General features: G+C 42.8%; 1 protein-coding gene across 1 annotated transcript in view; it reads right to left on the bottom strand.

The window, feature by feature from the left end:
• The window catches only part of plcb1l (phospholipase C beta 1-like), a 56521-nt gene extending 47868 nt beyond the window's left edge, over window positions 1-8653 (bottom strand). The window contains 1 exon segment of the mRNA XM_073816641.1: window positions 8589-8653. The gene's annotated coding sequence lies outside the window, so the exon portion shown is untranslated.
• Window positions 8654-27773: the final 19120 nt, after the last annotated feature.

Here is a 27773-nt window from a genome sequence, read left to right as displayed (position 1 = left end):
AGTTTTTATTTTGTAAACCACATTTAGTCTCGTTTTTATTCGTCATCGTTATTCGATATTGCATTGAACATTTAATTATAGTCATCGTCACATGACCAGCATTTTTGTTTCATCTCGTCTCATTTTCGTCACGTGATAAAGGTTCGCTGACGACGACATTTAGTCATAATTTTTGTTGACGAAAGCAAACACTACATGAAACCACATTGTCCACCTCTAGTCTGAGCTTCTGAAGCTGCTGACATACTGACAACCTTCAGCTGTCTTACAATATTTCTGTCAACTCATTAAAGCGTTCTCTTGCTGGGCATTTCTGTAAGAACCACTGAACGGAGCTGGCCATCACTCCCCGAGTCTCATTCTTACGATTCATTAAGTCACGTGCCTCACACACACTAGCAGAACCCATTTCTGTGCATAAAGACATTCTTAAACATAATTAGTTTCTTTATGAATAAAAGTTACATCTGCTTCAGAGCAAACATTCTAGCTCTATCTTTTAAAGCTAGTTTTAAAATGCAAACATGTTGAGGGTATCGATCGAAGAGCCACAGCACATTCAGCAGGGCATAAGTTAACATCCACCAGCGCTCTATGGAGTATTGAAAGTCAGTGGGAACTTCATTCAGAGGTCTACAGAGACTATCACAGGTTGACTTTGTTTCTACACTGAAACTACATTAAATCCATAAAGTTTAGAGAAAGAAGATAATGAATCATCACCAGCTCACCTGCTGAGAGAAGGTGTGGAGACCAGGTGTGGCATCGCAATTACCCAGACTTCCTTTTTCAGCAGATCGAGGCTTCTATGGTTTCACCAACACAAACGAGCGTAATACAATGAGGGCTTTAGGGAATCTAATGAACAAACCTGAACAGGCTCCTACTGTATACGGAGGAATGCGGGACAGATCTGCTGCTGGATAAAGGCTTTTGTCAGGCCTCTCTGGTGTCCAGGCAGATCGTCTGACTGTGAGAACCCAGTTAAGAAGAGCTGGACTCTGAGCCTTCTGTCTAAAACAGATTATGTGCAATTAAATTGATTGACTGCCTGGAGAAAATGAGGTATCCACATAAGGCCGTCAGTGGACCGAGCTGCGCTGGGCTTTCAGGCCTTCTCAGCATTCACATAAGACACCTCTTACAAGTATCAACAGCAACCCTGATTACTGGCAGACACAAAACAGCTTCTCAAAATCCGCTCACGGTCTATCTTTCTGTGTCAATGACTTAAATATTCTCTGTAAATGATTCCACTTTGGTTCCATGGGCTTCATTTCTGATTAAGAAAGATAAAGCATGAAGCCTGTATTTAACACTACATGAAATCAGCGGTGGAGAGATTTGACATGACGCTGCTGATCGTGACCTAAGATCAGTTTCATCAATTAAAGCAAATGGCTCATGTTCGAACTGTTCTGTTGACCAACATAAAACAAGCATAATGAACACAGCCACAGCACAGTTGTTACACAGTACGCTAGATTTTTTTACACAGTGTTTTCCATACATTGATTTATTTGTGGTGTTGTGCCACAATATCAACATTGAGCACCACAAACAGATTTGCACAAATTTAAACTCATGCAGGAACCACAATATGGCTGGATTAAACTTCAAAAGGCTATGATTTCATTGAATGAATGAACGCTGCACATTTCAAATTCAAAAGGCAGCAGAATGAATTTCTATTTTCAGTTAGCCCTTGTTACTGTTGTATTAAGACCAGTGTTTTATGAAGATCACATTTTAACACACAGTTGAATAATGTGAGCAAGTGGATAGCTAATATGTCCTAATATAAAAATCTGAACAAGACAGTAAGATATAATTATGCTTTAAGTTAATACTTTTGACTCATCCTTTTACTTAAAAAAATGTTTAAAGGATGAAATGTGTGAAAAGTTTTATAAAACCTGTGTCTGAACTGTAAATCATGATTTTTACAGTCATACCATATACATTTATACATTTTTATACATACAGTATTAATTTTAAGTTATTAATATTAAATATTAAGCAGGTCTTAAAAACGGTAATAAAAAGCCTTACATTTGATTTAAAAAACCCTGCAGATACCCTGACATAGGCTAACTGATATTACTGATATAATAATTTCCAAGAATATTTCAGAAAACCCCATAAAATAGCATGTTTAAACAAAGGGTCCTAAATGAGCTATAAAAATTAGAGATGTTGTGTGGGCAAATGTTTAATATGTAAATAAAGATCTTCGCAATTTGAAATTTTTGCATTATATATACATGTGTTATAATACAAAACAAAACCATCCCCCTACCCTCCATCAGGGGAAATGCCACTACAAATAGAGTGCAGGTCTGTAGGAAAAAACTGAATGTAATAAAAAAAATAAACTATATGATAAAGAGTTTAAAGTATAAGCTAGATCAGCACATGAGCGATAGCAGAGGTGAAACACAGAAAAGAAGAGAAAGAGAGAAAAGATTTACAGCATTTATTTTGATTCCCATTACCTAAAGGTGTCACGTTTTATAGGCTGAGAGATGGGGTCTGGGTCCAAATGCAGGTGAGGATATACTTTAATTAAATTAACACAAATAAACAAACGAACAAACCAACAAAAGGCCAACAAGGCACAAACACGACTAGAGCAAGGCAGGAACATAAACATCGAGGACAGGATACATGAAATAAGAAAACAATGCAGACTCACAAGAGTGGTGGGAGAGTGGAGATTATAAAGTCTGTAGTGATAGTGAACAGCTGTGGAGGAAACGAGTGTCATAATCAAAGACAACAAGACAGGTGTAGACAATCAGGGAAGTGCAGTGCAAGATGAAGGGAAACAGCGACCTCAGGTGGCTGAGGGAAAACCCGCAGCCCAGAGTCATGACAAAAGGTTGCAGGCCACTCTTTTGGTCTGTCAAAAAGCTGTGATTTAATTTAAAGCACATCTACATTTAATGTTTACTTTGAAATACTGCAGATTCCTCTTTATTTTTACTAAACATAAGCCAGCTCACTGACACTGTCTGCATATTCACCTGTTTGTCTGTCTCTCATAGGTTGCTGGAAAAAGAATCATGCATTTATATGCTGATGTTTGATTAAAAGACCGTGAAATTATCAGAGAACCAAACACCAATTCACAATTTACTGCAAAACACACACACACACACACACACACACACACACACACACACACACACACACACACACACACACACACACACGTTTGTTTTTGTGAATTGTGGGGACATTCCATAGACGTAATGGTTTTTATACTGTACAAACGATATTTGCTATCACCCTACACCTTCCCTACACCTAAACCTAGCCCTCACAGGAGACTGTGCATATCTTTACATTCTCAAAAAAACGTATTCTGTATGATTTATAAGCCTTTTGAAAAGTGGGGACATGGGCAATGTCCTCATAAGTCACCCTCTCCTTGTAATACCTATGTCATACCCATGTTATTACACAAATTTGTGTCCTGATATGTCACAAAAACAAACACACACACACACACACACACACACACACACACACACACACACACACACACACACACACACACACACACACACTGGTTTACATGTTTTATGGGGACATTCCATAGGCGTAATGGTTTTTATACTGTACAAACCGTATTTTCTATCGCCCTAACCCTACCCTACACCTAAACCTAGCCCTCACAGGAGATTGTGCACACTTTTACTTCCTCAAAAAAACTCATTATGCATGATTTATAAGCCTGTTTCCTCATGGGGACCTGAGAAATGTCCCCACAAGGTCAAAATCTACTGGTATTCCTATCCTTGTGGGGACATTTGGTCCCCACAACGTGATGAATACCAGGTACACACACACACACACACACACACACACACACACACACACACACACACACACACACACACACAAAACAACAACTATGAGAACATTATGTCCCTCCTGTTATGTTTTCCTGACACGTATTTGGATGATTAATCTGAGCGCCCATAGCTGCTGTTTTCTCGTAAGGGCAAACAGCTTCATCAAATTAGTGTCACATGTGAGAAGGAGGGCATATGCTAATTAATCGACATTACCTGACCAGTGCACTGCACAGGACGTCTGGATTCCCCTGACAAACAAAAAAGTACTATGATATTACCATGTTTCTTACACCACAGTCAGAGGAGCGTTCTGCAAGGATACTTCTGCCATCTGTGGTCCAGTTTAGTTAACGCTCAGGGTTTTCCTGATATCATCACATTCTGGTGGCTGTTTTACATTTAGGTCAGGTGACTTTATGAGTCATGATGTGACTGACTGCTAGGGGTGTAACGATATGCCTAGGTCACGATATGGTGCGTATCACGATATTTTGAACAAAAATTAAAACATGAAACTGAAAATCAAACAACAGATTTATTTTTTAAAAATAAACAAATTTCAATAGCTTTCTTAGTTTTACATACAAGGTCACATTTTAAGGTTTAATAAAAACCTTCTGTATTAAAATTAACAACTAAATACGCTGTCTCGGGGTAAACAAAGTTGCAAACAACAAGGTCTCATTTTGCTTTACAAAAACAAAATAAATGAAACGTAATGAAAATACTATATGTGTTATTTGCTATTTGTTATTTTATGGGACAATGACTAGCATAGTTTATGTATCAGACACAGTTATGACATTTTACACCATAATTGTATTTTTACCTGCGCAGGCTATACTACACGCATTTTCTGGATTTTTTTTTCTTTATTTATAGCCTTTCTCCGTATTTTATGCATCATACAGCTCCATTATTGTCACGCTGTAGGCAGGAACAAACGAACAACGACGTATTTAAAGACGTACATTTAATAAATCCAATGGGAACAGGCAGACACAGGAACACGGAGTAGAAACATCAGGAATAACATTAAAGACCAACAAGAGTACAGGGGAAAACACACACCTTAAATACACAGACTAATTACAAACACAGGTGTCGACGATGAGGGGGAAACCAAAAACATTCAGAACTGCGGGGAAAACTGGGAGAAACCAAATAGAAAGTCCGGGGGTGTGACATTACCTCCCCCTCCCGGAAAGGCGTGTCCTCACGCCGACAAACAGGAAACAACAAACAGTCTTAGGAGGGGGTTTCGGCGGAGGACGGACTCCCGGGAGGAGGGCAAGAGATGAAGTCCAAACAGGTGATGGAACAGTCCATGGAGGAGATGACGGAGGGAGGAGCCAAGGAGGTGACAGGAGGGGGCTGGAGCAGGAGGAGCCAGGTGGGACCCAGGCCGCAGCCAAGATGTAAATCCACGGTGGAGCCGATGGAGGGAGGAGCCATGGTGGAGGAGAGGCTGACGACTCCATGGATCCGACCGACGGAGGCGGAGCAGGTGGTGGTGGAGCCCGAGGCGGAGACGGAAAGCCGAAGATCTTGGGTGACGCCGCGGATCCGGAGGGCCAAGGCGGAACCCAAGGCTCTGGCGACCAAGGCGGAGATGGAGATCCGGAGATCCGCGGCGGAGCCGGAGCGACAGAGGGCCGAGGCTGTGCCCGCGGGAGGGAGGAGGTCCAATGAGCCGGTGGGACGGAGCGACGAGGCACAGCCGGAGGAGTATAGTCCTGAGGCGAAGATGGGGCGACGACTGACCAGGGCGGAGCCGGAGGGCCGATGGAGCCCGGTGGAGCTGGTGGATCGACGGGCGACGGCGGAGACGAGGGAGCAGAGAGCCGGGGTGGAGCCGCAGGGTCGAAGGGCCGAGGTGGAGTCCAGGACTCTGAGGCTGAAGGCGATGGTGAGGGATCCTCCAGCCATGACACCGATGGAGACTGGCAGACCTGCGGCGAACCCACCGCACAGATGGTGGGCTGAGGGTGAGCGAGGGGACAGACAGTCGACAACGGGAATTCAGGTAGGCTGGGCGGAACCAGCGGAGATTCGGGACAGCTGGGCGGAACCAGCGGGGACTCAGGACGGCTGGGCGGAACCAGCGGGGACCAGGCAGATTCAGACAGACGAGGGCGGGTGGGAGGGAAGTCTATGCAGGTCAGTGGCTCAGAAAAAAAGTCTATTAAATCCCCAGAATTAGATCCAAGCTCACCCTCAGTGGTAGTGCAGTGGGCGGGGCTCTCTGCCGCCCCTTCTTGTTCTTCGAAGCACTCCACCAGCGCAGATGTAATGTTTGGCTCACGCACCTGATCAGCAGTTTTGACCTCTTTGGCACTCCATAATATCGTCGCTCCGTGCTCGGGCTTTCCGTCTGTGACGGGCTCATAATGCGCGGGTCGGGGTGGCTGGCTGGGCTCTGGGTCCGGAGTGGCACTGGCGAGATTCTCCGTGGAACAGGCGGGAAACGAGGATCGGTTTCTCGCCAGTGTCCACTCCACAAACGAGGCAAAGTTCGCTCGAGGGCCGTCCTCGGACGACGGCGCTCTGCAAGACGCATTAAGGCTGGCGTCATAGAACGCACAGAGCGCGTCGTCCGGGTAGCTGGTGTTGTTAGCTACTAGCTGGAACATTAATGTGTAGCCCTCGAGCGGTAATTCCCCCTGCTTCAGCCGTAGCAGGATGAATTCTGGTCGGAAGAAGGGATCCATGGGGGAAACACACTACGGAAACAAAAGACTGGAGAAAAACGAACGGAAAACAAAACGGAGGTGAACACGCAAAAAGAAAACTGTATTGGTTGGTCTTTCTGTCACGCTGTAGGCAGGAACAAACGAACAACGACGTATTTAAAGACGTACATTTAATAAATCCAATGGGAACAGGCAGACACAGGAACACGGAGTAGAAACATCAGGAATAACATTAAAGACCAACAAGAGTACAGGGGAAAACACACACCTTAAATACACAGACTAATTACAAACACAGGTGTCGACGATGAGGGGGAAACCAAAAACATTCAGAACTGCGGGGAAAACTGGGAGAAACCAAATAGAAAGTCCGGGGGTGTGACAATTATAGCCTATTTTAAATGATTTTGATCATGTTTTCAACACTCCGTCATGCGCTCAGTGAAATGTTCTTTTGGTTGTTAATAATAATCTGTGCGGTAACTGGTTAAATCAAGGCTGCTGCTTATAAAACGATTACAATACATCTTCGGAGGTTCCTGTCATGAAGAGCCGTAAAAGCTTTAAGATGTTTGTTCCAATGTGTGACTCGAAAAGCGGGTGAGTCTGAAGCACGAAACTTTTCATTTCCCACTCCGTGTTAATAACATGCACCGTGACTGTAATAATGTTTTGTCTGTCATTTTTTTTCTACCGTCGTACTGTCACGTGACTGTAAAACCAAAATGCTGTCGGACGTGAAGACGGGTTATCTTTAATTTCAGTTTCAGCCGAACTCATGTTGCTCTACTAATATTCAGTTCAAATGATTTCTGCATCTGATTCTGCAATGAAAGCACAAGCAGCGCTGTTGCAGAGTAGGAGATGTCGGCAGCTCAACCAATAGGATTAGACTGTCGTCATATCGTAAATGTATCGTCATCACTCTACGATACATATCGTAACATTTTTGCATCGCAAACCACGAAATATCGTTACATCCCTACTGACTGCTGTAAGCCAGACCATAAACACAAAATCAAAACTGCTCACATACGCAAGTTCTCCGTTCTCTGTGCATGTGATTTTATGGGACAACAGGACATCATGTGATGTTTGGAAGAGAGCTGGAGCATTTAGTCCTTGTTCAAATGCTCATCATTACTTTAATCTTCAAGTAAGTCATTTGGAGCCGAATCTCCTGTGAGTGTTACAAATCAAAGCTTCTAAAGGTCATTGATCTTTATAATTGGCCTTCATGTGTGTTCATAGATACTCTGTACATGTCTGTGACTAAATGCTTTCATTCAGACGATGTTAAGGACAAACATGGCTCTCTCTCTAGCCATCAATCTCTGACCCTGCTGTAAGGCCACTATCATGACATGGGAACAGTGTTTCTCCATATTCTGAGCAGTAACTGTTGAAGTGACCTATGTCACCATTGCTCTGTAAACAGGATAATCACATCAGTCGGACAAGTCAACGCACATCGAGCTCACTCACATCCGCTCAGCAGCTCTCGTGATGCTCTTCAACATGAACGGCACATCTTATGACGTCTCGGCTCTTTACAGTGACACTATTCTCACATCAGCACTAATGAATGCTGGGAGCCGGAAACCATCGGCTCTTTCCAGTTTCAAAATGCAATCATCTAAAAGCTTCTCTGTGCACCGCAACTGCTGCGAGATGCCAGACGCTCTCTTGAACGGCAAATGTGTTCTTTCTGTCGGCTAAAACAACATCTCTGGAAAACTATTGTCTAACTAATCCTGGTGTGATTGTATTTCATACGCTCACATACATGATCTCTATTTTTTCAGCTATTTGTGAAACGTGAAATTTTACTGGCATATCCGGCAAAGAGCAGCATTGCTTTTTGTCAGCATATTCCTCTCTGGACATCTCTACATTTATAATCATAGAGTATTGCGCCAGGAATGAACAGACAACAACGTCTGTTCAGTTTCATCTTGGTACAAACACAAGCTCAGCTGTGCGCTGTGAGAACAAATGATCGACGCAGAAACACATTTAAATGCTGTATTACCTTTGGTGTCTTGGCAAATCTCCCATTTCTCGTATCCTTGATGAGGGAGACGTCTAACAGGTCGGTCTCCTGCAATCACAAATGAGATTTATGAGCATTATGAGATCAGCATGTTTAAACTTGCGTCCACAGCACAATTACGAAAGACAATAATGTAATAAAACTAAATAAATATATAATCGTGACATATGATGGGAAACAGGTTTCTTCTTGCTCTTTTTCACTAAAATACCAAATGTGGACATGACGTTGTCTACTGCAGTCCACTGTACTGAGCCACAACAAAGTGTCAGTAGCTTTTCTTCTCTTACAGAGGTCCCTGGATTGATTAGGTTGACTGAATTGTTCTCTAAAACAACAAGTGAATCGGGTTCAGAACCTTTTGTTTGTGTCTCTGAGAATTGTTTAAAACAGTGAGACAAATGTTTAAATAAACTCACTGTTTCGTAAAAGAGCCACACGCAAAGGTGCGAGTGATGTTCTACAGGACACAATGACACAAGGCCAGTCCTGTCCTCCATACTGTGTCTTCTGCTCACGGGTAAACACTGAAAACCAGCTGAAATGGTTATTGATGAAAAGTGACATTTATAGGCTGAGGAAAATAGTTGATTTCTGTTCAACATCAACATTGTGGAGTACCTAACTGACTGAAGGTTGGGTTGATGCGCACCACTTCTAATCTGCTTTATCCGTCGCTGTTTCTGCATCCAGAGCACTAAATGATTAGGCTGGACATCAGGCGGTTGATGGTTGATTTGTAATGCTAACGAAAATAGCAATTTTCATCTGAAATCATCTGATTGTTTTTTTTTTCTTATTTCCAATGTTTATAAATAGGCACAATGACACCTCTGACCTGGATTAGGCCTGAGTGGGTGTATGGCATCAAAATACAAATAAGACACACAAACGCTACTCTCAAATTATTTTTAAAACTACAGATTGGACAATAAATACTCACAAACGTGTCTATATCTGCATGTGACGGCACCAATGGACCAATGGAGCTGCCAAAGTCTCCAGATCCAGTCGGATCGCTGCGTGAGGAAATCTCCTGTAGTCTGAATGCACATGTTTATATCATTCCAACAGTATCCTCAGAAGTTCAACAGGGTCAACAGAGGGTTTGACTAGATTCGACAGCACTTGGTAAGTTGTTTGACAGATAGTTATGAAGCGTTTTCTTTGAGACACATTGAATTGAGACACCCTTGAGAAGAAGCATATATTCCCTTCTGTTATGTCCGATTTACCCAAATGTCACCTAAACATATGATTGTCATTAAAATGGTCACTTGTGACTGTGACTGTGCTGAGAGTAAAAATAAATAAATAAATAAATAAATACAAAACTCTGGATACACATTACATAAAACCATGTGTGCCTATATTTCCTAGCTCATTAGCTTAATGGAAGAAAACAGAAACTGAACGACTGCAGTTTCTGTGAGTATTAAGAGGGTTTGTGATGTAATGAGTGATGTTACTGGTGCATTCTGTCATTACAAAGCAAAACATCCAGTAAAATGTAGGAGAGAATCAGTTTGTGGAATTGAAAATTATCTGATTTTGTGGATTAATTAAATAATTATCAAATCACAGGAGAAATGCTGGAGGGAGCCATAAAGTTTGCGTATGTCTACAAAATAACACTGCCCTTGCATTGTTTTTAGAGGTACCGCAGCCACATTTCCATTCTTATGAATACATAATGGGCAGCAGTAGAGTTAAATGTATTTGAACTCATGTGGCCCTGCTGTGTAACTCCTGCAATGGTAGAGATGATTGTTCTCAAACACACACACACACACACACACACACACACACACACACACACTCCATGGCTGGATGTGGCTCTGTCCTGGGGCGGTACGACTGGCAGCTTCACACAGCGCTTGGGCTTTTTAAACACACTTCAAAGCAGAACCTTTATGCTGAGGCTGGAAATGCTAACCTTTGACTCGAAACACCTCCCACTGAAAACCACCAACACTACATTGATTGATAAAGACCCTCTGCTTTAAACTCAATTGAATCAAAAGAATGGTGATTATATCTCAGGAAGAGGACTTTTAACAGTATAAGGCACAAAGCTTTTTACTGCATGATGAGATGGATCTGTGGATGGGCCTTCTTCAGGGTGAAAGTAAGTTATGGCGAAGGCCTGGGGCTTTTACGTTTGCCATCTAAAACCAAACCATTGCATATGAGTGTAGTCAGACTTCTTACTATCCACAGAAAGTTCTGACTGCACTGTAGTATATTCTGACTAAAAACTGCTTGCTTTTTAATGTAATTTTCAAGGGCAATTAAATCTAAAATCTAGGAACAGTGGAATTACATGCTTCTGCTCTCATTAATTGAATGTGTCTCAAAGAAAATGCTTCATGACTATCTGTCAAAGAACGCTGTCAAATCCAGTCACTACCTCCACTGACTCTTAAACTTCTGAGGACTTTGTTTCCTGGTGCACTTATATAAATCTGTGCATACAGGCCACAGAAGATATAGAGATACAGATATCTATAGAAGGATAATCAGTGGCACGTGAGCAATACCGAAACAGATGTATGTGTATAAAGTCTATCAAATCTGTGTATACAGCTGAATTAGAATATAGACCAATGTGACTGGAAGAACAGCCGCATTCACTGAGAAGCAACGTTACAGGAGGAGAAAAGAACGACAGAACTTGTACAGTCAGCAGCAGCCAGACATGCTGTCGAAGCAACACAAACGTCATCAACATCATTACCTGCCATATCAAGGTCAGTCTCCGTCTATTTAAAACTCTGTTCTCGTTACGCCAGCGCAACCGCAGCACATGGTGCGGAAACACTATCCTGTGCTGGCTGCGATGCTAAGATTTCAGTTAATGTCAACCAAAACAACGGTAAACCAGTTGATGTCTTTGTGGTAGTCAGAGCTTTGGTAAGTAAGGGGGAAACACAACTGTGCCTCAGGATCTAAATTAGTCCTATACGGTATGACAAGCAGCCCTGTTAGCCACAGTTCAGCTTCAAAATAACCCTGTGAATCACAATATCATGTTCTCTCGCTACATGTCCAGAATACAGAGACACAGACACAAAGATTCTATCAGTGCACCCTTTGTTAAAACTAGAAAGATGCAACTTTTGTTGATAGAGTGCCTTTATGTTCTTTAGAAAAATCCTCCAGCTCCGGCTCATTCTTAGTTTTGCTGCACATTTGAGCTCTTCCCAACAGCGACTAAATGATGAGGAGATCCAGCTTTCATTAGAACAAGGGTCTCATACACAGCCATTACACATGACATGAAGGAAAAGACGGAAACTTTTAATAGGATGATCTGTTGATATTTAAATAAAATAATAAGATCTTTCATCTGTTGTATTTGTATACATTTTGGAGGGATTCATGATCTCTATTTCTTCCTCTCTCACTACTGTTGATGGCATTATCTGTGAAAACATCCTCGCCTGTGTCTATAACTCTTCACAGTAACATATTTTGCAGATAGGTTGTTTCAAGGCTCTTTGAGAAGCCGCCACAGGTCTTCTCTGGATTTAGAGACAAAGACACGGAAGTCAAAGCCTGTGTTCTAAAGATGTTACATCTCAGATGCTTATTCTATTCCTGTGACATTCCGTTGTTCATTCTATTTGTTTCTACTTTAATGATGTTTCTTGTTCTTTCCTTTCTCTCTCGAGGAACAATGACGCAGAGGGCCAGTATTTTAGGTATGACAGGCCCATGTGTCAGTGCTGGCCCCAAAGCACCTGCTTGCCGTTTAAATTTGATACCCTCTTATCATTCTCCAAATTGAATTGACTGCTCACAAGAAAAAAAAGACGTGTGACCTACATTTCTGACACACTTAAAAGAGAAAGCAGAAATGGAGCAAAAGAAGAGGATCAAGGGAAAAGGAAGGAACAACCAAAAACTGTCCTCAACTCCCTCACCTAAAAACCTTCACTGTTTACCTCACTGTTACCGCTGTCACCAAAACACTAACACCCTAACCCTAACCCTATAATTACTAAGTGGGAACAACATCACCTTATCCTAGTACCATGCATGCAAAACCTCAACCAGGGACACAAAGCAATCTCAAACGAGTTAAAACAAAGTCATGTAAATTAAATTAAAAATCAAAAGTGGTGTTTCTAAAAAATCTATTAATCAAAAACCTTGTTATCAGATTATGAAGTAAGGATTAATTAAGACTGTGCGAATAAAGCGTCTCTCTGCAGCAGACTGGAGGTGCCGGCAGCAGCTTTAATACAAAACAGAGAACAGTGTGACGGGTGAGGAGAAATTGGATTCTGGTACCTGGGCATAGACCTTTGAAGAATGGAAAGCTAGATTTAGAGTAACCTTTTAAAAAGATTATAACACATCCAGGCATCAAAGGACTTTGTGTTTTACACTTTAAAAGCATTTTATAATTTAATAAGCATTTCTATTCAAAGCGTTTCTACTGACAAACCACTTGACAGACGCCTTCTAAAAATGTCCACGGAATGAGAAAGTACAGAACATGAAACAACATGGAGGAAATGTTGGGGGAAAACTCATTCCATCTTTACAGGAGCAGGACAATGATCACTAAAGGAGCGAATGCTGCATCAGCGCGTATGGCTGCACATTTTCATGCGAGCAAGGTAGTCCTGCTGTAGACTAAAACAAGCATTATAATGTGATTCTGGCAAACGCAGCATGATTTTAGTGGGAATTACGACAAAAAACATTACTGACCAAGTCATTTAATCACACTTCTATCTAATAAATCGCCCATACATACACCTCTTTTGCTCATGTACCAGTCATTATCCTCCATAGATTGCCGACCGCTGTAATAATCGTATGTGGAATTAATAATTAAGAAATTATGTTACGCAATCATAACAGAATGTGATAAAAAGGTCCATTTAAGATAAAAATGAAAATAAAAATAAGCCAATAATCATTTGTGGTGGTAAAACTGTTAATGTCAGTGTTCTCCCATGTAAAGTTGAGAGCTCTGACACATTTAGGCATCTCCTCGAGTCGGACACAAACATCCATCCTGCTGTGGCAGACAGGAGCAGCACATGTTCAGCCCTTCCTGACATCTGAGCTTAATTTTTGACCAAATGCTCTCAGAGGCCAACGTAACATGTGCTGGGCAAAAGCAGTAGACAAATGTTTCACGGTCAACAGCCCAGACATTCAAACACTGCAAAGCATCTGAGGGTCAATGAAACGACATGAGATTCTCCTGCTGTGTGAAGCCCCAGAGAAACAATCTCTTGCTCACAGGTTTCTGAGGACAGAAAGTTCACAAATCGCACAACACTTTCTCAACAATGTTGCTGTATTACTGAATGCCTACTGAGTTTAAAATATGTAATTATTAATTCTCAGTTCTTAAGCTATGACAAAAGCAGTTTTTGTTATCATTGACCTGTATAGACGCTTCTCAAAATATCTTTTTATTTATGTTCTGCATGTTTGGAAATGAGAGTAAATGATGAGACATTTTCATTTTGGCTAAACTATCGTTTTAAAGGGATAGCTCACCTAAAAGCAGGGCTGCCCAACCTGTTCCTGAATATCTACCGTCCTGCAAACACACCTGGACCAGCTAATTCATCTCTAAAGGAGCACTTGATAATTACAGACAGCTGTGTTGGAGCAGGGAACTGAAGTCTGCAGGACCGCAGATCTCCACAAACAGGATTGGGCACCCCTGATCTAAAAGTGAAAGTTTGCTTTTAATTTACCCTCAAGCCATCCAAGATGTAGGTGACTTTTTTTCTTCAGTAGAACAGTAAAGAAAATTTTTAGCTGAAACCGTGGTCCTTGGTAATTCATTTAATGCAAGTCAGTGGCTACCGTCACTTTGAGAGTCAAAAAAAAAGTGTATCAGGGAACACAAAATTAATACCTGTGGCTCCTGACGATCTATGAACCAGTTAATATAATCAGACTGAACCATCTGAAACTGTTCACGGCTCGAGCAGAACAGATCCACAAGTTACTCAATCAAAACTCACTTTTGGACGTCAGACAGTCCCTCTGACTGAAAATGAGCCAAAATAGCACCACATCTGATCCTGTGATGATTGAAATGATTCAGCACTCTAGTTCCCCTTCGGGAACGTCGAGCTGCGTCACTCCGCTTTGGGAACGCCTCCAGCGTGCCCACGCTCTGAATCACGTGTGAAATCAGTCCAATAGAGAGTTACGTATGACGTCACGGACGGGGTGACGTCAGGAGCCAGGAAGCTATAAAGCACATGCGGTGAATGCAGCCGGCAGCTTCTGTCTTTCAGTCGCGCTCTGTGTGAATTGTTTGTCTGTTAACACTGTTTTTGAGGCCAGTTTGCTTCACTTTTATTTGAGTGTTAACATAGATAGAGATGGGCGATAGCAAGCGTTTTAAGAAGTGTATTCCTCCGTGCCAACGTTACATCACGGCCGAGGATACACACGCTATGTGTGTTGCTTGCTTGGGAGTGAGGCATGCCCAGTCAGCCTTTGAGGAGGCTGACTGTGTGCATTGTTTGCGGCTTCCCCTCCGCACGCTTCGCTCCCGGAGGGCTCTTTTTGAGGAAGGAGCCCTCACCAGCGTTCCTCGCGGATCAGGTCCCGCTTCGGCTGAGGCTGAGCGGCGCCTGCATTCGTGGGGATCGCAACTGGATCTGGTATCGAGTTTGGAGACGGGCGAGCCCCTTTCTCCATCCTCCTCTGCCAGATCCATGCCTCTCTCTGGCGTAGAAGCCCGCTCGTCGGTTTCTTCTCGCCAGGAGGAGCACTCGCCGCTGCGTCTATCTTCCTCTGAGGAGGGAGATATGGATGTAGGCGAGCAGGCTGGAACCACGCCCGCCCAGCCACTCGAGTACGAGGAGTTAATGGAGGTGATCACCCGTGCTGTTGCCAAGCTCAACATCAGCTGGCCAGACGTGGTGACTGGTGAGCAGAAACCGACAAAATTAAATGAGCGGTTTCTGCGCCCAAAAGCCCCACCTCCACGCCGAGGTCTGCCATTTTTCCCCGACCTCCACACTGAGGTGTCGAAGTCGTGGGGAAAGCCATTTTCGGCCCGTGTTCACGCTCAGTCTGCCTTCACATATTCCAACGTGGTGGGGGCTCGTGAGCACGGTTACGGGACGATGCCTCAAATCGAACAGACGCTTTCTAGCTATCTGTCCCCGAGTTCAGCATCGTCCCTAAAGACCTCGGCACTCCCCAGCAAGCCTTTAAGAACAACATCTTCCTTGCTGGGGAAGGGCTACTCGGCAGCAGGTCAGGCCACAGCCTGCCTTCACACTATGGCAGTGCTGCAGGCATACCAGGCTGACCTGTTGAAAGAGTTTGATGAGGGCGAGGACGGGGCGGCGGTCGATGTCAGCGAGCTGCGTCGTACCGCCGACCTTGCTCTGCGAGCCACCAAGGAGACCGCCCGTGCCATTGGGCGGTCTATGGCAGCCATGGTGGTCGCAGAGAGACACCTCTGGTTGACCCTGTCGGATATGAGAGACCACGACAGGGCCGTCCTGCTTGATGCCCCGCTTGTGCAGTCTGGCCTGTTCGGCGACGCGGTTCCCTCCGTCGTCGACAGGTTTCAGCAGGCTCGTCAACAAGCGGCGGCATTCCAGAGGTTTCTTCCTCGCCGCTCGAGCTCTGGGGCTGCTGGACGGGAGCAGCCCCGCCCGAGTGCCCGCTCCTCGTACCGAGAGGAACAAAAGCGGAGCGTTGCTACGCGGACTCCTCCTCGACATCAGGGGTCCCGTAGGCGCTCTAAGTCGGGGGCTTCTAAGCCTAAGGACGACCTGAGGGCCGTCCTTCAGGCGAAGAGGTCCTCGGCAAAGAAGCCCTGACGCCAGTGGCTCTGGGCTTCAGAGGGCAGGCCCCCCTGGGCTAGTAACATCTCCCCAGTGCCCTCTGGAGATCCGTTTGCTAACCCTGCCACCTCAGGTGCTTCAGGGCGCAGCGGTCTCCCGCGGTTTGTCCCCCCTGCATCCGCCCGTTCGCGTAGCGGGACAGGGGGACTCGCAAGCTCTAGTACCACCAGAGGTCAGCCTCGAGAGGCTGATTCCCTTAGTAAAGCATTTGGCAGCGTGGCAACTTCTGCCAAACGTGTCTCAATGGGTCCTGCAAACAGTAAAAAGAGGTTACAAAATTCAGTTCGGCGCTCGGCCGCCGCCCTTTCAGGGGATCACCACTACGGTCGTGGCCCCTCAGCAGGCTCTGGTGTTGGAACAAGAAGTAGAAACCCTTCTGAGGAAGGAGGCCATCGAGGTGGTCCCTCCTCATCTTACAGAGAGCGGCTTTTACAGCCGCTACTTCATAGTTCCAAAGAAGGATGGAGGGTTACGTCCTATTCTAGATCTCAGGCTGCTCAATCACGCAGTGCTGAGACTCAAATTCAAGATGCTTACTATAAAGCAAGTCATCTCTCAAATCAGGTCCGAGGACTGGTTTGTCACGATAGACCTCAAGGACGCTTATTTCCATATCTCCATCCTTCCACAACACAGGAAGTTCCTCAGGTTCGCTTTTGGGGGCAAAGCTTACCAATACAGAGTTCTTCCTTTCGGTCTAGCACTCTCACCCCGGACTTTCACCAAGTGTGTAGATGCTGCGCTGGCTCCTCTGCGACTCCAGGGCATCCGCATATTAAACTACATAGACGACTGGCTCATACTAGCGAAGTCGAGAGAACTGGCGGTTCGACATCGAGATGTCGTTCTCGCCCATATGAAGTCTCTGGGGTTAAGACTGAACGCCAAGAAAAGTGTTCTTTCTCCAGTTCAGAGAACCACTTATCTCGGTGTAGTCTGGGATTCAACCACGATGCGGGCACAAATGTCTCCCGCTCGGGTAAAGTCAATCCTCCATGCAGTCATGAGAGTCAAAGAAGGCCGATCACTCACTGTAAAGCAGTTTCAAGTACTGCTCGGTCTCATGGCAGCTGCGTCCAACGTGATCCCTTTTGGCCTGCTGCATATGAGACCATTACAGTGGTGGCTCAGAACCAAAGGGTTCTCCCCGAGGGGCAACCCATTCCGTTTGATCAAGGTCACGCGGCGCTGCCTTCGTGCCCTGAACATTTGGAAGAAAGTTTGGTTTCTGTCCCAAGGCCCGGTGCTGGGAACTCCTTGTCGTCGTGTAACACTAACGACAGATGCTTCGCTCACCGGGTGGGGAGCGGTCATGAGTGGCCACTCAGCCCAAGGTCTGTGGAGCGAGCACCATCTCAATTGGCACATCAATTGCCTGGAAATGCGTGCTGTGTTTTTAGCTCTAAAACACTTCCTACCAGACCTCACAGGGCACCACGTGTTAGTTCGCACCGACAACACATCAGTGGTCGCCTACATCAATCATCAGGGAGGTCTGCGTTCGCGCCCCTTGAACAAGCTGGCGCGCCAGATCCTCCTGTGGTCCCAAGGGAAGCTCCTCTCACTCAGAGCAGTTTATATCCCTGGACATCTCAATGTGGGAGCAGACGTCCTGTCGAGACAGGGGCTGAGGCCCGGGGAATGGAGACTCCACCCAGACGTGGTGGAAGTCCTCTGGAAGAAGTTTGGGAAAGCCCAAGTGGATCTTTTTGCGAGCCAGGAGACAACACATTGTCCCCTTTGGTTCTCTCTGTGTCATCCAGCTCCCCTGGGTCTGGATGCTATGGTACAGGCGTGGCCGAGGCTTCGCCTGTACGCATTTCCCCCGATCGCTCTGCTCCCGGGAGTTCTGGAAAGAGTGCGCCAGGACGGGATTCGCCTCCTGCTGGTGGCCCCGTTCTGGCCGGGTCGAGCCTGGTTCTCAGACCTGAGGTCTCTCCTAGACGGCCCGCCATGGGAAATCCCAGTCAGGAGAGATCTCCTCTCACAGGCAGGAGGGGCAATTCTGCACCCTCGCCCAGAGTTGTGGAAACTGTGGGCGTGGCCCCTGAGGGGGCACGACTCCTAGATTCCGGTCTCTCGACTGAGGTCGTTGAGACCATCCTTCAATCCAGAGCTCCCTCTACGAGAAAGACGTACACCAGGAAGTGGAATATGTTTGTCGCCTGGTGCAGGCAGCACCAAATCGAACCAGTTCACTGCCCGTTGGCTTCAGTGCTGGACTTCTTGCAAGCCCGCCTCTCGGCTGGCAATGCTCATTCTACTTTGAAGGGCTACGTGGCGGCCATAGATGCCTTCCACGCTCCCTTCGGTACTACTTCCCTTGGAAGACTTCCCCTGGTGTCACGATTTCTCCGTGGTGCACTGAGGCTGAGGCCCCCGTTGCGCTCACGTGTCCCTACGTGGGACCTGGCCGTGGTACTTGAGGCTCTTTGCAACCCTCCGTTTGAGCCTATGGAAGCAATTTCGGACAGGTTGTTGTCCTTTAAGACTGCCTTTCTGCTGGCGATCTCCTCTCTCAAGAGAGTGGGTGATCTACAGGCCCTTTCAGTGGCCCCCTCCTTTATCGACTTTGCCCCTGGAATGGTCAAAGCGTTTCTGCACCCTAAGCCGGGCTACTTACCCAAGGTGCCGTCAGCAGTGCCACGGCCCGTAGTGCTTCAGGCCTTCTGTCCTCCCCCATACACGGAGCCGGAACAGCAGAAGCTTAACTGTATGTGTCCAGTGCGAGCACTGGACACATATGTCCACAGAGCTGCCCTGTGGAGGAAGACGGACCAATTATTTGTGTGTTTTGGTCCTCGCAATAGAGGTCTTCCAGCTTCTAAGCTGACTCTAAGTCGGTGGATTACGGATGCCATCTCAACTGCTTACAAGTCCTCTGGTCTTCCAAGGCGCACTCGACCCGCAAAGTTGCGGCGTCCAAAGCATTCATGTCAGGGGTCCCCCTGCAAGATATCTGTAACGCTGCGGGATGGTCCACGCCGCTTACATTTGCCAGGTTCTACGAACTGGATCTCCCCTATACTCCGGGCTCTATGGCCCTCCTCTCTGACGCTCCCTCTACGAGCAGAGCTGTCTAATTGTGTTTTACTCCAGCAGACTCCTCATGCTTGATAGCAACAACTACACTGGGCTACTTTCGCCCTTCCCAACGGGGGCTGGAGATATCATCTTAGGCTACTTTCGCCTTTTAAATACGGGCTACTTTCGCCCTCTACCCCGGGCTACTTTCGCCCTTTTCGCCACGGGCTACTTTCGTCCGTTGGCAAGTGAGACCCTCGTTTCACTCGGGCCACTTTGGCCCTTCAGACAAGCTGACACTATCTGCTCTGGGCTACTTCCGCCCATATATTCAGGTGGGCTAAGGCCCCCTCTTCTACCAGGGGCTACTGTCACCCCCTTTTAACACGGGCTACTGTCGCCCTCTACCTCGGGCTACTTCCGCCCTATTTCCAGCACGGCTGAGGCCGCAGTGTCATGCTTGGCAGCATTTATACTCTGGGCTACTTTCGCCCCTTACTCTGGGCTACTTTCGCCCTTTTCCACGGGCTACTTTCGCCCGCTTGCGAGTGAGGCTGAGGCCCTCGCATCACTCGGGCTACTTCCGCCCTGCTGATATCCATTCACGGCTGAGGCCGCTTTATGCTTGAGAGCAACTATACTCAGGGCTACTTTCGCCCCTTTTTTTTTTTTTTTTTTTTTTTTTTTTTTTTTTTGACGGGAGAGGCTGAGGCCTTCGCTCCATTCGGGCTACTTTCGCCCTTCTTCTAAGACGGCTAGGGCCGCACATTACTCAGGGCTACTTTCGCCCTTCTTTCATGGGCTACTTTCGCCCTTCTCTCTCCACCCGCTCCACACAGAGCAGGGCTTGGAATTCTGGCGGCGTGGGCATATCGTTCCCAAAGCGGAGTGACGCAGCTCGACGTTCCCGAAGGGGAACGCCTCGGGTTTCGTATGAAACCCGAGGCGTTCTTGCTTGTGCACTATACTACACTACTCTGAAGCCATTTGATAATATGAGAAACAGACCAAAGTCGTACTTTATAATAAATACTGATAATTACTGAACACAGAGAGGGCCATATATTTGCAGCATTTGTGATATTAGACAATAAATTCCAGTCCATTTTGAACAACCTAGTACTCTGACAAACATATTTCATTCAGTCATGATATTCAGGGTCATGTTCTGTTGACCTAATCAGAATTCTAAATTATGGCTGATCTGAATTTAAATATTCCCCACTGGTTTATACCTCTGTAGAGATCTCAGTCACAGCCTTGCTACACATGGGTCAGCGTAAGGCTATATTATAATTATTAGAGTGAACATTGTGATTCCGAATAGAGTTCAATTGAAAGATTTCAACAATAGAACTCTTGTGCCTTGACAAGAATTAGATTTTTGACAAAACAAGGCAATTTAATATGCAAATATTATAATTTGAACATCAATGCCCTGAAGCAATAATTAAAGCCAGGATGGTGGTTTAGCCAATTCACAAAATGTTGATTAGCTGAAGAGAAATCAACAAAGGAAAGGTAACTTCTGCAATATAATTTATGTGCCAGGTTTCACTTATCTCTTGGCTTTTATTTACAGTTTGCAATGCAAATTTTAAATAATAAATCATTTTGGGAGGGTTTAATCATAACCATTAAGTCTAACCATTTGAGTTATAATTCAAACAGCTCATGCAGATGCAACACTTATTAAAGTGAACTGTTAATGCTTTGCTTAGCAAGAACAACAGATGAATTATTTATTTGATAAAATTCGGAAATGTACTTTTCACTGATGCCACATAATACATTACCATTTAAAGGTTTAGGGTTAGTAAGATTCTTTTAATATTTTAGAAGTGTATTTGATCAAAATACTGTAAATCAACTGCTCAAGAACATTTCTGACCTAACATTTAAAACAAATTGCTACTTTATATGTTAAAAAAACCATGTCACTTTTTTAAAGATTTTTTGATTAATAGAAAGTTCAGAACAGCGTTTATTTGAAACAGAAACCCTAATGTGTTGAATAAAAATGTATTGCTGAATAAAAGCATACATTTATTTTAAAAATAAATCAATATTCTCAACCATGTCATAAATCAAAAGTGTATGGCAATATAAAGGATCCATTGACATGATGAGTGGTAAAACTATAGCTCATCCCACACTGATATAAGAAAATGAGACACATTCATCTCTGTCTATCAGGCACATCGATAGCTCTGGTGAAAATTTACCCACGTCTAGTCTTAGACGAAATGAAAAAGAGAGCGGCAGACCACCGAGGCAGCAAAATCCCACTGGAAAACTTGTCAATCCATCAGAGAGAACTGGATCTGAGTCAGACTCATTTCCCCACTGGACCTATAGAGTGTTATTACATAGCTGGTTTAATATCCCTGGGCTCCTTTGGTAGGGATGGGATGGATCCATTGATGTGTGAATCTGAGGATCACATTTAAACATTTGGCATGGATGAAATAAGATCATATGCAGCAATTCATGGCTGTTTAGAGTCATTCATCACTGATTAACCACATATTATACAAGCTGCAAGCTAGCAACCATCTTCTTAAATAAAATTATTGTATAACCTGAGGTCGCAGACTATCCTGAGATTTTCCTTTTCACTACTATGGTTCGAATAAACATTGCTATCAACATCGCCATCTAAATACAGCCTAAATACTCGCAGAAGCTCTTTTGAAAGCAGAGCTCCCAGTGAGCTAGAGAACACCCGCTTGTTTGGCTTATCTTTTTCTTTGAAGGGCACACAAAAAGGACAACAGAGACAGGCATGTAATTTGAGGTAAGTGAGTGCATCAAAGAGCAGAGTTTAATCCCTGATTTATTCTAAATTGGAACATGGAGGGTTGTCAAAGCAGCTCTTTTGAGAATGAATTTGGCGACATCATCTTTTCTTCTGGATTAAACGTATCTGCTTGGTTCAGTCTAAAGGCTGACATCAACAATCTAATGTGAGCACAGACATTCACTTGGATTTTTAGCATCATTTCTCAATGACAAAATGTTGAATTTGCCTTACTCACAAATCTTGAGGCCCATTCATACCAAGATAATTATAAAGATAACTAATGTCAATCTTTTTAATCATTCATCAGCTGAAACAAATATCAAGTCAGCTGTGCCATTATCATTATAGCTATGGTGTGGACTTTGCTATTTTTTTAATTCAGTACAATTAGTAAAAATCTATCTTTAATGGCATCCTGAGAAGGATGCAGTTGAACTGCGCATTGATAAATGGGACTGTTGTCCAGACTCTTAACCTGAAAAATGCTTTGCATTTCCGGTCTTCAGTGTTTCTAGTCAAATTGGCGTATATTCCGAGTTGATAATCTAATGTTAAACCTATTAAAATGTTTTTAAAAAGCACATGGCTCCATATCGCCATCACTTGGCAGTATGACCATCATTTGTAAGTGCCTCACTCCTCCAAGTTTAATGAGTGTGTAGATGACACGAAGTTGCCGACGTTAAAAACATTAAAAACAGACGGGGGCTATTTGAATGGGTTCCTATGCAGACCAGAACAGAAGAGCATCCAATCTGATGCTAGAATTCGTAATGGCGGTGCTCATGGTTTACTCAGGAAAAAGATCTATAAATCTATAAACAGCAGCAATGTTTGTAGTGGACCTTTTTTTAAATGTAAGTGTTATAGAAGTTTATGGAAGCCCGTTTCCGCCACTGAATAAAAAATAAAAAAGTAATTTGGTCTTTTTGGAAATTCTGACTTTTTTTCTTTATTTTTGAGAAATTAAGTCAGAACTGCGAGATATAAACTTGCAATTCCAAGCTTTTTTTTTCTTAGAATTGTATAATATAAACTCACAATTGTGAGTTTTAAAGTAAGAACTCGCAATTCTGATAAATTAATTTTAAATTCTGAGAAATTATGTCAGAATTGCGAGATATAAACTTGCAATTCAGACTTTTTTCTCAGATTTGTAAGATTTAAACTTCCAGTTGCAAGTTATAAAGTCAGAATTGCAAGAAATAAACTCGCAATTAATTTTTTTTTTCCGCACAAATGCAAGTTTGTATTCTGACTTTTCTCACAATTGTGAGTTTACATCTTGCAGTTTTCTCGCAAATGTGAGTTTGTATCTTACACTTCTGACTTTTTTCTCGCAATTGTGAGTTATAAAGAGAAATTAAGTCAAAACTGAGAGATAAAAACTTTTTTCTAGAATAGCATTATGTGATCTCGCAATTTGAGTCATAAAAACGTGCAATTCTGACCTTTGTTCTTGCAAATGCAAATTTTAATCTTACAATTCTTTTCTAAATTTTTTTCTGCAATTGTGAGTTTATATTATGCAATTGACTTTTTTCTCAAAATTGTGAGATATAAACTTGCAATTGCGAGCTATAAAGTCCAATTCTAAGGGGAAATAAAGACATGTTCTTAGAATTGTAAGTTAATACAATTCTAAATTAATAGAATTTTTTGCAATGTGTAAACTTACTATTGCAAGACAAAGTCACAATTTCTGTTTTTTAAAAAGTTTATTCAACTGTCTGAAAACAAACAAGGGTTCACAGTGTTCACAGTCTGTCTAAATATGTTTACCTTGGTCCATTTATGTACATAAAGTAATAAAAGTATAATTTATCTATAAAGTTGCATCTTAGAAAGACAACGTTTTGAAGAGCTTTAAAGTGTTTCTTTTATAAAATTTAAATATGAAATGTGAAACCCAATATTTAGATTTAAAAGTTTAATCTGGCATTTCTTTCAAAAAGCTCCTGACATCACCAGTACGCATTGAATCCTGGGATGGTCTGGGCCATGAAGGAAGTATTTGTTTTTTCCTTTGTGGCTCAGGAAACGAAGGACACATTTCGAGACTGCATTTGAAGAAGCTCTCGAAATGGGACAGCCTTCAATGTGCCACTGTGACGCATTTGGTCTTGGACTGCAGACTTTGAAGGATGCAGGACACAGCTATTGTTATTGTTATAGTTATCATCTATGGCATGAATGCAACTTTATGTTTTCTGTCTGATCTTTTCCACAACACTTTTTTCAATAAAAATGACCCTGGATAGGTCAAATATACAGTATTTATTATGAATCTTATTAATTAATCTGAATATATGAACAGGTTATGTGGAACAAGCTACATAACAAATGTATGGCCACAGTGAACTCATTAAAATAAAAAACTAAAGTAGAAACTGCTGTCAGCTTTGAACAAAATACGTATATGAATTAATAAATTACACTTTTAGTGTCAGTAATATTGCATTTCAGCATTTCCCTTAAAGGATTAATTCACTTCCAGAACAAAAATTTACAGATAATGATTTCTCTCCATATAATGGACTTCTATGGTGCCCCTAATGCAGTTTAAACGCAGCTTCAAAGGGCTCTAAACAATCCCAGCCAAGGAAAAAGTCTTATCTAGCGAAAAGATCGGTTCGTTTCAAAACAAATTGACAATTTATATACTTGTTAACCTCAAATGCTTGTCTTGTCTTGTCTTTGCGATGTGCATGCATAGTCTGTGTGATCCGGGTCAATACATTAGGTCCAAAAACTCCCATCTCAAAATCGTCCTACATCGCTGTTTTACCTTTTTTTGTAAAGGGCGTTTGATCTTCTTTGTATGTTCATTTTGTATCACTGGGTTGGTACTTCTGCAGTAATGTAGGATGATTTTGAAGTTGGGGAAGAAAACAAAATGGGAGTTTCTCGACATACCCAAACTGTATTGACTTAGATTGCACAGACTACGCATGTGTATCACAGAGACGAGACAAGATGAGCATTTGAGGTTAAAAAATATATAAATTGTCAATTTGTATTAAAAATAACCAATCGTTTCACTAGATAAGACACTTCTTCCTCGGCTGAGATCGTTTAGAGCCATTTGAAGCTGCGTTTAAACTGCATTTTGGAGGTTCACACTTGGGGACACTGTAGAAGTCCATTATATGTGACCCGATCCAAAATATGTCACAGTGACCCAAAATTATCAATGGAATGAGGAGACTGTAAGCTTTAAAATGATATCCTATCATTTCAAAGTCATACCTTGTATGGTTTTAAAGATATACCCATTTGAATTATGGTTGTCTGCTCTCCTTTTCCAATTGAAAACCTGAGAAAATCACTTTTAAAGTTTTTTTGCCCAAATCTTTCCAAATCTATTGCATTTTATGCTAAGAAGTGAGAGAGGAGTTGAGAAAAGCTGAAAAATGTTCATTTCCAGTTGAGAAATGTTCATTTCCAGCGAATTTATTAAGACTTTAAGTCAACTTTAATAGTCATTTAAATACCTTTACTCAATTATCTGGACTACGGAACTTATTTGAATGTCTGTTCTTTGAAATTAGCTAATAAAAGAAAAAAAATCATAGTTTTTTTACATTATCGGCCTGTATCTTAAAATAGAACGTTGCGACTTCCGACTCATTTCGCCAGATCGGGTCGCTTATGGAGAGAAATCCTGAAATGTCTTCCTCAAAAAACATAATTTCTTTACGACTGAAGAAAGAAAGACATGAACATCTTGGATGACAAGAGGTGAGTACATTATCTGTAAATTTTTGCTCTGAAAGTGAACTAATCCTTTAACCATTTCACAAAATTGTTTTACACGTACAAAACAGGACAGAGTGCAATTTTTAGAGGTTTCTGAGATCCATGGAAGTATCATTAGCTCTTGTGTAGCAGGTTGCTCTCTGTAATGTATTATAATCAAATTCTGTGGCAATGTAACTGATCCAGGCCAAGACCTAGAGCAGGTCTTACAAAATGCTCATGTGCTGTAATTATTAACCCCAGTGAGCTGCATGATGTATCTCTCTTACAGGTCTCAAAAATGCCAACTGGCTGCCTTCTTAAGAATTTCAAACATCTTTGGTGATATTTTCCTACAGTCTCTCACAGTTTACATCCATATAGTTCCTATGTTTACTCTTTCACATACACCATTAGATCACATATACATCTACAAGGACTAATTTCACAGAGATGAAACCGCAACTCACAGCCATCATGGGCACTGTTTAAATATTGGCTTGTTGAATTTCCATTCTGTGTGCAGCATGGCAAAAACCCACTGTTTTTCGGCAAATGCACTCTACAATTAGCCCTCCCCTGTGGCGTCTTCATTCATTATTTACGCTGGTGACATCCACTTAATTCCACCTATTATAATGCTTGTATTGTCTCAAGTACTTTGGTTCTTTTATAGTAATGCCCATTCAAGGTCAATTGTTCATAGCATTTAAATGATGAGTGCTGCTGAGTCTGAGTGAGATATAGACACTTTGAAGAATAAATTGCATGTTTCAATTGTCTGCTTTGGATTCACAATGAAAGTGAAAATAAAAAGATTTCTTAAAAATTTGAATGTAGCCGTTTGTATTGTCCTTTCAGAAATATTTACCCCATGTTGATTATTTTTCATTCTACGGTTTCATTCTGCATTCAAAGTAAAATCAAAAGTTTTGAAACTACATGTGTTCAGCTGCTTTGAACGATAATATCACTTTGAGAGATCTCAGAAATAAAAAATAATCAGATCACTCCTGCTGTCACGAGAAAAAAGCTCAAAAAAGGTTAAGAACTGGCAAATCTCTGAAACTTTCTTGTAGCAAAATGGAAGCACTCCTCACAGATTTTGCCTTTGTGAGAAAATGGCTGCAAGGAAGCGTCTGAAAAAAGCCTGACCTTAAGTAACACCAAGAGTTTGCTAGAAGCCATGTGACAAAACCTGAAACCAACTGAAAGAAAAATTTAAGAGCTAATGAAACTAAAGTTGGGCTTGAGCATGAGGTATAAAGCTACTGCCATAAAACAAGTCCCTAATGAAAGGATCTAGTGGAATGTGAGTGCTAAAATGTTCTGCTCGTCAAAATGAATGATGCCATCCATCATAGCAGGCAATATGGCTCAGGTGCCTGGGAAATGGGCATGCCTGCTCTTCACCAGACAGAGTCAGACAGCTCACAACCACTTTATTCTGATTCTGCTCTAAAAACGAGATCAGTTACACTGCATGAAAAAGAAGACAAAAAGGAGACTTTTATCCTCATATCACTTCTCTTGAGTATATGTCTTAGTTAAAACCAGGATGCAAATTTTTCTTCCATACCTGTCAATGCCAACAATTCACCAGTCATAAATGTTTCTGACTAGCTATGAAACTGTGTTTTGCTTTATTTAATAGATAACATTACACATCATGTTCTCACGTAGTGAAAAATACATTGTGGAGCAAAGAAGAAACTGCCAACAGACAAGACAGAGCAGGTTATTTAT

The sequence above is a fragment of the Garra rufa genome, chromosome 13 (assembly GCF_049309525.1).
Source record: "Garra rufa chromosome 13, GarRuf1.0, whole genome shotgun sequence".
Classification (NCBI taxonomy): domain Eukaryota; kingdom Metazoa; phylum Chordata; class Actinopteri; order Cypriniformes; family Cyprinidae; genus Garra; species Garra rufa.
The sequence above is the reverse complement of the archived record's forward strand: the minus strand, read 5'-3'. Positions and strand labels throughout refer to the sequence as shown.